Raw genomic sequence first — 13,660 nt, forward strand, 5'->3', positions numbered from 1 at the left:
CAGATGCTCAGTCACACCTGATATTTTCAAAACACCCACAGGGAGCTAGCATTGTGGCTTAGTGGGTTAAGCCACCCCCTGTGACTCCAGCATCCCATATGGTGTCACTTCATGTTCTGGCTGCTCCATTTCTGATTCGGCTCCCCGTTAATGGCCTGTAAAGCAGTGGAAGATGGCCTCTGCTCTCCACATGGGAGACCTGGATGAAGGTCCTTGCTTTGGCCATGGCATTGAGACCATTTGAGGGGGTGAAACAGGATGGAAGACCTCTCTTCTCTGTAAATCTTTCAAAGAAATAAATAAATCTGGAAGAAAGGAAGGGATGGAGGAAGGAAGGAAGGGAGAGAGGAAAGAAGGGAGTCAGGCCTGCCTTGCTTCAGCCCTCTTTTTTTTTTTTTTTTTTTTCACAGGCAGAGTTAGACAGTGAGAGAGAGAGAGACAGAAAGAAAGGTCTTCCTTTGCCGTTGGTTCACCCCTCAAATGGCCTCTAGGGCTGGCGCACTGCGCTGTTCCAAAGCCAGGAGCCAGGTGTTTCCTACTGGTCTCCCATGCGGGTGCAGGGCCCAAGGACCTGGGCAATCCTCCACTGCACTCCCGGGCCACAGCAGAGAGCTGGATTGGAAGAGGAGAAACCGGGACAGAATCCAGCGCCCTGACTGGGACTATAACCCAGGGCGCCAGCGCTGCAGGTGGAGGATTAGCCTTGTGAGCTGTGGTGCCAGCAGCCCTGTTTCTTCCCTTTTCCCTCACACCTGCTTTTTGTGTTAGCATTTTCTAGCAATGGAGAAGCAGTTTCTATATACTGGGAGAAACAATTAAGACAACTGTTTTGCTAAAGACTGCTCAGTGGTTAAACCTATTGTTTCAGCCCTGACTACCTTCTGGTGATTTTTTGAGCACTCCTTGCCATACAGTTTATTTATGCGCTAAGGATCTCTAATTGTTTTTGCTACCCTACATAAAACATGTTGCATACCCATAGACTTTGAAGTGTTTGTAGTTATTCACAACTACCATATTTCATTCCCACTGGTCACTATTCTGTAGTGACCAGCTCAGGTACCACTGATATATGTGATCCTCTCCTTTCTTAAGGTAAGTGATATCAGGAGCAGCACGCTATCATTTGCCTTGGAAAAGATTGCCTAAGCATGATCTGGACAACTGAGGCACTTGAAACTTCACCAGTTTAGCAGGACTTTTCCTCTTCATCACATTGGTCTCACATGCTGTGATCCACATGTCTCATCCTGGGGTCTCTATGATAAATGGAAACCCATTAGGAGACAATACAAGGAATAGTAGACCACCTATTAGAAGATATAAAGGATATTTTGAAGCTATGTTAGGTATCGGCAAACTGGAATACAGAGCAACATAAGGGTAAACCTAGATTGTCCCTCAGTTTTGGGTAAGAAGATAAAGAATTCACTAGAAAAGAGAAGAGATGCCAGAACAGGTGTGCACTTTGGGATGAAAGAAGGAGAAAGTCAAAGAGCATGAATCTTATAAACCACATTGGTGCTGCTGATACATCTGTCTCAAGGGATCATTAAATTTAGAGTAAACTTCACCTTTTAGCTGGGGTGAAATAAACTGAGTCATCCTTTAGTTCAAATATGTTTCAGTGCTGTATATTTTGTACATGCTATGTGAGGCACTTAGGATATAAAGAGGAATCACGCAGGGTCTCTCCTGTTCAGAGAGCTTACAGTCTCAGAGGAGATGCAGACCAGCTACACTGATAATAATTGGATGCTATAAGTGTTGCAAGAAGCATGCCCAGGGAGTGGGAGAACTGGGAGTAGGGTCTAGTCCAGTATGAGTGGACACTTGCTCTCTAAGAAACAGCAAGACAGGAGCACTATGCTGATAAAGACTTTGTACCACATAGGGCCAAAAACAAATAATGTCTACTGCTCAGTAGCATATGTGATCTCAGCATATTATGCTGCAAAGTACTGCCAGATTTTGCATAAAAGTGGGCCCATTAATTCCATTTTTCAGTTGCCTTCCTCTCTAATAGCATTTATTCTCTCTCCTGCTTTTTACTAACTCAATAAAGACTTCCAGATTGATGAAGTTGTTTCTATTCCCTATTCACCTTTGGTTTTCATGTATTTGGTCCATTCTTCCTAGCATTTGAAAAATAGTCCTTTCTCATTCTGTAACCTAAAGGAGGTATCCCTCCCATTGATATTTTATGTTAACCAACATTTAGTTTCATGTTCAACATTTGAGATTCTGAAACCGCTTGGTTTTAAATTTAATCACTCTTTTCATAAAACATCTTCCTCTTTGTCTCCTGTTAATTCTGTATGTTTAAATTTCTACCTATGGATTCTGCTGTTCTTTGGTATGCAAGAGAGAGAGAGAGAGAGAGAGAGATCTGTATGCACCTGGAATATGCTGGTTTTCTTTCTTTTCCCTGTAGGAGTGAGCTCACAGTTATTAAGACTTTAGACCTCTTTGAATGTTGCTCGATGTTGAATGAGGTTGTTTACTCTACAGTTCTTGAGGTTCATACATCTAAAACTGAAGAGCTCACATAGCTGGAGAACTGAATGCGGTTATAGTCTGAGCCCAGAGTACATTTGGGTAGAAGGAGTTTATGTCAACCAGTGCAGGTAGCTATAAGCACGTGTGTGCTGAAGACAGATGAGCAAATTTGCCTTCCTGCTTCCTGCTGAATATAGAGCCTCTTTTGTCTGAGGTTGTCTTCCAGCAAACAAAGAAGCCACTTGGCCACATATAGCTCACGTTTTATTTATTTAGTTCCCCCCTGTAGTGTTTTCAGACCAAGCTGCCCTACAAGAAGGAATCACGTCTCCTGATTAGCAAGGCCAGACTGTTGCTTGGGAAGTTTCCTTGTGACCCCTGTAACAGATTAATTGTCTGCCGTAAGGAAGTCTCTTAACCTTGTGGTATTTCCCATTATACTCTCCAAATGGAGGATAATAATGCTGGAAAAGAAAAATGTCTTGATATCCACAAATAAGAAGCATCCTTTCAATGTCTTTGTACATATGAGCTTCCTGTTACAATAACAGTGCAGTTTTGTCCAATTTAAAATAATTTATGAGAATTTGAGAACACTGCTGTCTGGATAATAAAACAATTTTGCAAGGTATCACTATTTTGTCAAAATATTTGCTTTTATCTGAGAAATTTGTGATAGAAAACATTTTAACTTTTATTACTATTTTGAAGCAATTTAAAAGTAATTGAAAATATGACCATACCATAAGTGGCAGGTTGATAATGCACACATGCTATTTTAAAAATGGGAGATAAGTGTGAAATCCATAGCAATAGTTCATATCAGAAAAATATAAATGATCAATAATGCTTTAAAATGGAAGTGCTTAAAATTTGATCCATGACTATGTTTTATAGAAGACCAAGAATAAAGGCCGGCACCGCGGCTCAATAGGCTAATCCTCCGCCTAGCGGCGCCGGCACACCGGGTTCTAGTCCCGGTCGGGGCACCGGATTCTGTCCTGGTTGCCCCTCTTCCAGGCCAGCTCTCTGCTATGGCCTGGGAGTGCAGTGGAGGATGGCCCAAGTGCTTGGGCCCTGCACCTGCATGGGAGACCAGGAGAAGCACCTGGCTCCTGGCTTCGGATCAGCGCGGTGCGCCGGCTGCGGCGCGTCGGCCGCGGCAGCCATTGGAGAGTGAACCAATGGCAAAAGGAAGACCTTTCTCTCTGTCTCTCTCTCTCACTGTCCACTCTGCCTGTCAAAAAAAAAAAAAAAAGACCAAGAATAAGTGCCAAAAACCACAAAGAAAAGAACCAAATGAGCTATCCAAGTAATCGAAGTGTATGGTATTTAAAAATGCTGGTTGCAACACCTTTAATTAAAAGCAAACATAGAGAACTATATAGTTTACAAATAAAGCTCATGCTATGTGGCTTTTACAATGGAAGATGCTGAGCAGAAGTAGCATTTTGAAAGCTGAAGAAGAGCTGTAGAAACACCACAGAGTACAATGCTGCCAGAATGATGATTTCATTTACATGAAATGAAAATTTATTCATCCAAATTTAAATATTATAATCCATCAAATCATAAAGCATTAGGAAACTTTTGTTAATTAGAAAAAGCTGTTTCACTTTAAAAAATCACAGAGGCCAAGGCTATGGTGTAGTAGGCTAAGCCTCCAACTGTGACACAAGCAGCCCTTATGGATGCCAATTTGAGTCCCAGCTGCTCCAATTCTGATCTAACTCCCTGCTAATGGCCTGTGAAAGCAGTGGAAGATGACCCAAGTGCTTGGCCCCCTGCAACCAAGTGGAAAACCTGGAAGAAGCTCTTGACTCCTGGCTCCTGGCTTTGCATCAGCCCAGCTCCAGGCATTGGGGGGTGAACCAGTGGATGGAACACTTCTCCCTCTGTCTGTAATTCTTCCTCTCAAATAAATAAATTAAAAAACTATAATAGCATATTAAATTTTAAAAATTATTTATTTATTTAATTGAGAGGAGAAGCAGAGTGTGTGTGTGTGTACACTCCCATCAGCTAGTTCACTGCCCAAATGGCTGCAAGACCCAAAGCTGGGCTTGGGATGAAATCAGGAACCAGAAACTCAATTCTGTTTTCTCACAATGGTGTTCAGCCAGCGTTGTTGCCCTTCAGGGTTTGCATTAGCAGGAATCTGGAGTCATGAGCCAAAGCTAGGAATCAAACTCAGGTAAGTCAATGCGGCATGCAGATGTCCTAATGACCAAACTAAATGCCCAGTTTCTCTATGGTACTTTTTTGGTAAGATATTACAAAAGACAACACACTGTCATCTTGGATGGAACTGCTGGTCAGATTAATTGGACTGTTGTCCATTCCTCTGAGTTTCTCTTTTTCAGTTCCTGTGCAGATTTATTCAATACAAGTACAATTCCAGCATAAAAATGTTCATATTCTGTATGTTTACTTGAGTTTTCTTCATTGCTTATATTAAAATATTAAATAGGAAAAATGGTTAAAGACCTATCTTCTTTGTGGATTAACTTTCTTTCTCTTAGGATGACCACACCCTCTTGGAAGAGAGGCTGTGTGGAAATACCAGCTTGGCCCTTATTCTGCCTGAAAATGTAGAAAAGAAAAGAACTTAACAGGGCATCTGGGCACACTTATTCAAGCGTAGGACTGAAGGTAGATAGGTAAAAAGAGGTGTGAGGGTTCATCATGATGTAGTATAGCAGTACTTATTCACACAGAGTAATTCCTGTATGTTTCTTTCATAGGTGAGTAACTTGATATATCTGGAGTCATATGACCTCATACTGATTGTATGTGGACACTCATCTTCTATGTACACGTGCTTGCTTATGTATGTGAGAAATTTTAATATCCATAGAAAGATTTAGATTATCAAGCAGGAGTCAGTAAGGGAAAAATTACAAATATACTAATTTAATGGCTTACTATTTAGATCTGTATCAGTAGAATTAAATTTTAAAAAGGAAATGTTAGGAACACTAACTGGCCTCCTGAACCTCAAAATTTATTTGCATTTCATGATAACCTTACCTCTTCAACAAAAGCTGCAAGTAACACAATTTAAATTCCCTTAATTCAACATAAATCAAAGAGAAAACATGTATATGAAGCTTTCTTATAATGGCATTAGTTTTTTAAGCTTTTTATTAATATGAAGAGAACAAATCTTATGCATTTCTTATGTAAGTATTTATAAAGATTATTGAGAAAACAAATCATTGAAAAAAATGATCATAAACTAAAATCTTAGTACTTTAAAAGAAAACAAAAGAAATTCCTTTAACCCAACCATAGTAAAGCTATTTCTGTCATTCAGCAGCCCTGATTGAGAATCAACTAGTGCAGGGCACTGTGTATGTCCTCTTAACTTCAATCAAAATGTAGAGCTGTTGACTTTAAATATCTTTCTTTTTAATGTCTCCATTAACAAAGAAATACTGAAATATTCAGAACTCACAGAAATTGCAGTAAATTATAGATAATCATTAGGTAGCATCCACATCAGAGTACCTGGGTTTGAGGTCTGTTTCTACTCCCAATTCCAGCTAATACTAACATCCATGTTGAGAGGCAGTACATGATGGCTCAAGCAACTGGGTCCCTGCCACCCACATAGATGACCTGCACTGAGTTCTTCCTGGCTCCTGATTTCATCCTGGCCATTAGTGAGCAACTGGGGAGTGAACATCAGATGGGAACACTCTCTCTTTATAATCTCTGACTGTCCTTCTGTCTGTCTGTCTACCTATGTCACAGCTTATCAAATTAAAAATAAATAGAATGATGAAGCAAAGGAGAGCCTAGAATAGACTCTGGAAGTAGTTCTTGTAATCTGGTCAATATATTACACCCTTTAAACTTCCCCAACTCCATAACTTGTAATAGCGTAATCTCTTTGGAAGCAGGCCAGCATAGACAGCACAATACCACATATTTTTGGAGTATGTCTATTGTTTCTGCCTTGGGGGGGTGGGCAGAGGAGCTGTCTAAATGGCTTAGTTCTGAGGATGAAAGAGTCAAACCTGAGTGATCAGAGATGCTTCACTGGGGATATTTTGGTAAGAATCAGCCTGCCTGCTTCTGTCCTGAATCTAGAGAAAGGGGCAATTCTGTAGATCTATGGTAGCTTCCTGTTTTAGTGATGGCTATCTCTTGAGAATGCCAGTGCACAGACCTATGCCTAAGCAAGCTGAGAGAAAAAAAAAAACAATTCTCCACTGAAAGAAGAGGAGTCAGAACAAACAGCATCCATGCCCAGTCAGTAGAGAACTTTGAGCAAACCATGATAATGTGAGTGAATAATCAATAAGAACAATGCAGAATGTTCAAGTACAGCACATGGGAAATTTTGTGTAGGTGGGTAATTTGGTTCATGAATAAAAGGAAATATGCAGGAGTAGCCTGGAAGATTAAGGGTAACAATGATTTTCAAAAACATATGGTTAAAACATAAGGAAATTAAAATGAAGGAGGATATTTTGAAAGATCAAGGAGACCAGAAGGGAGACTAATAAAAGTGCTATAAGGAAATTAAAGAATTGATAAATAAGAGGATTAATTAAAGAAATGATAGATTAATTCCTATATAAATTGAAGAAGAAACTCTTCTAATCACATAGTAAATTAAGAAAAGAAAAACCTGTATAGTAGCAATCTTAGACAATATTTCTGAACTCCATGGACCAACAGATAATCTTGAAACTTCCAAGTGGAATAAGTTGCTCACAATGGAAAAAGAAACCTCCATCAGCAACACCAAGGGTACAAGTTAATGAAATAACACCTCTAGATTCAGAGGAAAATCATTGCAAGCATCATACCAAATGAATCAATGTATGTTGTATACACGTGTTCAAATATTGTATCATGTGGCCAGTGCCATGGCATAGTGAACTAAACCTCCGCCTTCAGCGCCGCCATCCCATATGAGTGCCGGTTCAAGTCTCACCTGCTTCTCTTACAATCTAGCTCTCTGCTATCACTTGGGAAAGCAGTAGAAGATGGTTCAAGTGCCTGGGCCCCTGTACCTGCATGGGATGGCTCCTGGCTTCGGATAGGCCCAGCTCCAGCTGTTGTGGCCATTTGGGGAATGCAACAGCAGATACAGGCCCTTTCTCTGTCTCTCCCTCTGTCTGTCTGTAACTCTGCCTCTCAAAAAAAAAAAAAAAACCCTTTTTTAAGAAGAAATATTGTATCACAATATTTGTACAAGTATTACATGTTAATAAAAGGTTTTAATCAATCCATTTTAATAAAATAAATGCAATATTTGTAATAAATAGACAAACATTTGCAGAAGGATTTAGTAATTTCAGAAATAAACCCTATGTACATAAAAAGTTAATATATGACAAATTTAGGAGTTTATTGATAAAACTGTGATGACACAGCTGGATATGAAAGAACATAAAATTGGACCATTTTCTTAAACTATCTTCAAAACTGAATTCCATGTGGATTAAAGAAATAAATTTTGGAAAATCTGAATGAAATTCTTGGAACTTACATGTCAAATGAAATAATGAGTATTTGTAATAAAACAAACAAAATAAAGTGAGTGTCCATCAATAGGAGTATTATGAAAAAATTTATGGTCCATACATATCAAAGATTGTTACAAAATCATTAAATGTGAATTAAGCCTTGTGCTAATTGATTCAAAGGATTTTTGCCAGTTATAAAGAAAAAACCAACAAGAAAAGAACAAAAATCAACAGGAAAATGAGCTTATACTAACGTTTATAGAAATTTGAAGAGATTAATTATGCCTATTGTTGGAAGCAATGAAGGAAAAATTCTGTGCTTATTCACTGATGTTTGAAATTTCAAGTGTGATTTTTGGTGTTTAAAGTATATGGATTGAATTGAATTCAAATAAATTGATTTCAATTGAATCAAAAGGAGTCAAATACAAGTTCCCATTCTTTCTGCCTATGTTACTAAGGAATCCAGGTATGAAGGAATTTCAAAAAGTTTATATAAAATTCAATTAAATATAACTTTATTTTTGGTTAAAAATTTTTGAGATCCATGCTTATATAGGATATTCACAAAATTCATGGAAAATGTGTATTGTGCAAAACTAGATACGAATTTCACCTTTTTTACATCAATTTATTTTTAATTCCATTTTATGTGAATTGCTTGATGTGCTCTCATAAATAATTATAATTTAATTTAATATAATATAATTTAGAAAGTTTGTAAAGGAGATCTGTATTTTTGACTGTGAACTCTGTGGGTTACTCAAATTGTCATGTTTAAAATTATATCAGGTGTTGTATTCTTCTTGATATTACTTTCTCAAATATATAAATAGGAACACCAAAGTTTTGCTCCTAGTTTCTTTGGTGTAGTTCAAAACTCATTCTTTAGACACATTAGATAGTAGCCTCTTGTGAACACTGCTTCTGCCTGTGCCAGCATCAGAAACATAGCATCCGTGAAGTGAATGCACTCATTTTTAAATTTGTTTTTGTCTAATAATAAGAATAGACATGGTTATACTGCAGTAGCTAATTAACCCTGCAATCTCAATGGTTTGCCAAAACTGAGGACTATTTCTTACTCCTACTACATGTTCATCAAGGATCTGCTCCAAAAAGTCACTCGGGGAATATGGGTTTTGGAAACTCCACCAAGTTCGTTTCCCTCAGCTCAATCACTTGGCCTTCTAATGATATGGCCCCATAAGGAGCCTTTGGCAAGGGAGAAGGACTTTGGAAGTTTCCTTACTGGTAATTAATTTCTTTGGCCGATTTGCTAAGGACTCATTTAGTGACTGTGAAGGAGAGTTGCCCATGAACTCTGAAAGAGATAGAAATAGAATTGACTAAAGTCCAGAATTCTCTTAATGTTTTGAGAACCTAGGTTTTGTTTGTGTTTTTATTTTGTTAAAATATAAGTCTGAGTCATAGATTGTAGCATTGGAAGAGAAAGCTACAGAAATATAGATACTTGCTAAAGTGGTTGAAAGAGATAGAAATTTCCTGGTGGGAGTCCTAAGAATCAGATGCTACTTACAGACATAAATAAGAATGGAATTGGGTTATAGAAACTGTGTAGGAATTGCAAAGGCGAGACAAAGATAAAGGAAGCAGATGATGCTGCTATCAAAGTGATGCAGCATGAGATGGCATTTCAGAGTGGTGTAGACAAGAAGCACAGAGCCGAAGCTGATAGAACTGCTTACACTGACATTAAGCAGGTACAGTTGAAGCTGAGTCCTCATGTTTATGCCAAATCACAATATATACAGCACCATAATTTGGCATATCATGTTTTAAGATTTATCTCAAAGTCAGGCACTTAGCTAGAGCCCCGGGTTCTGAATATGATATTAGTTGGTTTTTACTTGAAGTATTACTTGAAATATTTTTCTTGAAGTTCTTTTTTCTCTAAAAATAGCAGTTACCAAAGCATGACAAGAGAGTTCACATACATCCTTGAATTAACTCTAACACATGCCATATTTCCATTTTTCAAACAGCGGTATCTTCAGAAACTTAATTTAGATCTCCTTATGCTTCCAAGATGTATGACTAAGATTTACCCACTGAACTATGTCTGTACAGAATAAAAGCCAAGAGCAGATTTCCCAAGAAAAGTATACTGTAATGGTAGATAACACCTTCTTGACTGTAAGATTATATATAATATAATCCAAAACTTCAAAATATATAAATGAAAAATACATCAATACCTCATCACTCACTATTAATTTATATTCCTTACAGTGAATGACTGGATCTCTCTCTACCATAACTAAATATAATGTTTTTCATCTATAGCATATAAAATTTATTCAATATTTACATAAACACACTATTATACTAACACTATATAAAAATAGTTAGTTAAGTTCACTTTAAAATCAAATTTGAGAATTCAATCTAACTCATTATCATGGGAAAGTATATGTATATGATGCTATTTTAATATGGCAGTTTGAAAAAAAATGCTTAACAACTGATAAATCATTGTAGAAAGCACATTTCTGAGACGCAAAATTTTAGGAAAAGGATCTAAAGCTGATTTTAGCCACTGAAATAATTTCCTTATTGGATCTCTTGACTTCTGAACTATAATCATAATCTGCCCCTTCAATATAAAAGATGGCTAGAAAATTATAGAAACCAAAATCTTATAAAATAACTAAAGGTATCACTAATCATAATGTGTAAATTCTTATCATACACTTTGCCAATAACTAAAATTATCTTTCGTTTTACCAATTAACTAAATCTTAGGTGTAACAACAAGATATGCATACTCTTCATATTTCTAGCACACATTATAAGGAATTTAATGTAATTAAAACATTGAAGTAAAAATTAAGAATTGGATTTTTTAATTATCTGTTTAAAAAAGTAAAAACACATGAAAATATTTCTCTGAAGTTGTAACTATTGATATTGTTCCTTGTTAAGAAAAATTGATATTTAACCATTATAATTTGATAGGACATAAAACATCCTGCATGCAGGTTATTCTCCTCATCCTAATATCTTAAATCATGGTGGTCCTAAGTTGCTCAACTTCTATCTGTTCCTATACTACCATCACTCTCCTCATACACCTAGGGATATCTAATCCACTCCCATGCTTTTAATTAACATTTACATGTCAATGACTTTCGAACCTTACAAATCTTGATCCTGTGTTTCAAACTTAAATAGATACCTGCTTTCATGATGTCTCCATTTCATTATGCTGCAGGTGAGTCAAATAATTGTTTCAGAATTAATCTCATCACACTCCATCCCTCTCACCCTTACCTTGGCCTTAAGAATCATGCTCTTTCAAAGACATTTCATTGAATCCCACCATCATATATTAAATTTCTATTAGCATCATATTGGACTGCTTCTCTCCCTTTATACTTGCCTCCCTACCTCAACACATATCTAGTCATTGCCCATCCTAATAGCTCTATTATCTAAAAAACACATCTCTCTCTCTCTCTTTCTCTCTCTCTCTCTCTCTCTGGTAGGCTAGGGCTCTTCTCTGATAAGTTATCGTAACCACTTTTTTTATTTTTTAAAAAGATTGACTTATTTATTTGAAAGGAAAGTTACAGAAAGGCAGAGAAAGAATGTGTGTGTGTGTGTGAGAGAGAGAGAGAGAGAGAGAGAGAGAGAGACTCGTTCACTAGTTCATTCCCTAAATGGCCACAATGGGTGGAGCTGAGCTGATCCAAAGCCAGGAGCCAAGAGCTTCCTCCGGGTCTCCAAAGTGAGTGCAGGGGCCTAAGCACTTGGGCCATCTTCTACTGCTTTCCCAGGCCATAGCAGAGAGCCTACATCAGAAATGTGGCAGCTGGGACTCGAAGTGGCACCCATATGAGATGGGGGCACTGCAGGCAGCAGCTTTCCCACTATGCCACAGCACCAGTCCCCCAGAACCATTTTCTATACTACATCCCTAGCACACTCTGGTTGTGCCCCTTCTAAGTAATACTTCCTATTGATATTCAAAATTGCAAATGAAGGCAGAGGAATCATCTATATCTTCATTAAAACTCTCCAGGAGATTCCAATCACAAATAGAATAAAATCCAAAATCCTGAAGGAAATCATATGTCTCCTTCATGATTTTTGGACCTCCTTAATTTATACTCCTGTCACATCAAACTTAGATCTCGTTAAATGCTATACCCTTTCCTAACTATGTGATCTAGAACAAAAATATCTTTCTATTTGGAACATCCTCTATGTTTCCATCTGGTTCATTATGGATCTCAAATTTAATATCAATTCTGAACCTTTGTAAAACCCTATCTAATTCTGATTCTCTCATTTTCTCACAATTACACACACATACACACAGTTTATTGAGGTATAATTGATATGTTAAAAATTGCACATTTCATGTATACAATTTGATGAGTTTGAACATAAGAATATAATTGTGATACCAACCATAATCAAAGTAATGAACATATGTATCCCCCAAGTTCCCTTGTGTGTATCTGTGTGTGTCTCTCTGCGTGTGTGTGTGTGTGTGAATGCTAAGAATATTTAACATGAGCTCTGACCTCTTAACTATTAAGTGCACAATAATATATTGTGAACAATAGGTATTACAGTTTTCATGACTAGAACTTTGCCTTTTTCTCTTTGGTGCAAAGTAGTGTATAATTCTTCACAGTATGTGGTTAGTCTGCTTTGTTTCAATTATATACAGACACTCCTCACTTTGCGTGGTTTCAACATATACAGAGTTTACTTACCCTGACTTAGCTAAATAACAGGAGTCCTTAATAACAGGATTCACAAATATCAGGGCATAGTAATGGTCTGTAATTGCATAAAATTATAACTTTTCTGTGAGATCCTCAATCCATAAATCGCTACCAAAATAACAGATCCACATCACAATCAACTACCATTCCTGGCATCTCTTGCAAAGCCTGATGGTAATTGTTCACCATGCATCTGTTACGCAATACACCTGTAGCCAAAATGGCATTTCTTTTTGTGGTTTCCTTGTCTCCCTGTAATTAACCCTTACACCATTTTATAAAAATGGGTGATGGAGACAGGGAATTGGCAGAGAAAAAAATTAAAGTGCAGCAAGGATACAAAACACAATAAAGTTAGAAGTGAAAACAGCTGACCATGACAATGTGGCTATTGCTGCTCCTGGATTAATGCTAGGTATGCTGTCAGGAGAACCTGAGAAAGATGAATTTATCAACATACATGAAGAAAGTGTGATGAAAAAGATAAGCAAAGTCCCTGAAAAAGAAATTAAAAAAAAACCACACTTTACATTTAAGGAATGCTCAGAGATATTACAAGACATTGAAATTGTAAGGAATAAAGTGTTGGAAGCTGAGGCAGATTTAGGAAGGAGCTTGACAGTTTACCAAGGCATCAAAAAGGTATTTGCTCCACATCATAATTTATATGAAAAAAAGAAGGCAAGCACTACTCAAACTATTCTTGATAATTTTTACAAAGAAATAAAACACTTGAATTCTTAGTATTTCCTATGTTTTAAATTGCAGTGTTTTAAAGAAATATCTATTTTACTATCTTTTCACTTCCCAATACATTTATAGCAGACAATAAGAGGATTTTTTAGATTTGGGTAAAAATATTTAAAGTTCATAGGAAAATCTTACCTTCCCCATGGATTATAAAGATTGCTTTGCACA

General features: G+C 37.1%; 1 pseudogene; it reads right to left on the reverse strand.

The window, feature by feature from the left end:
* LOC133762059 (chromobox protein homolog 1-like) overlaps positions 1-12,935 on the reverse strand; it is a 35,373-nt pseudogene extending 22,438 nt beyond the window's left edge.
* Between the last annotated feature and the right edge of the window lie 725 nt (positions 12,936-13,660).

This window comes from Lepus europaeus, chromosome 6, assembly GCF_033115175.1.
Source record: "Lepus europaeus isolate LE1 chromosome 6, mLepTim1.pri, whole genome shotgun sequence".
Classification (NCBI taxonomy): domain Eukaryota; kingdom Metazoa; phylum Chordata; class Mammalia; order Lagomorpha; family Leporidae; genus Lepus; species Lepus europaeus.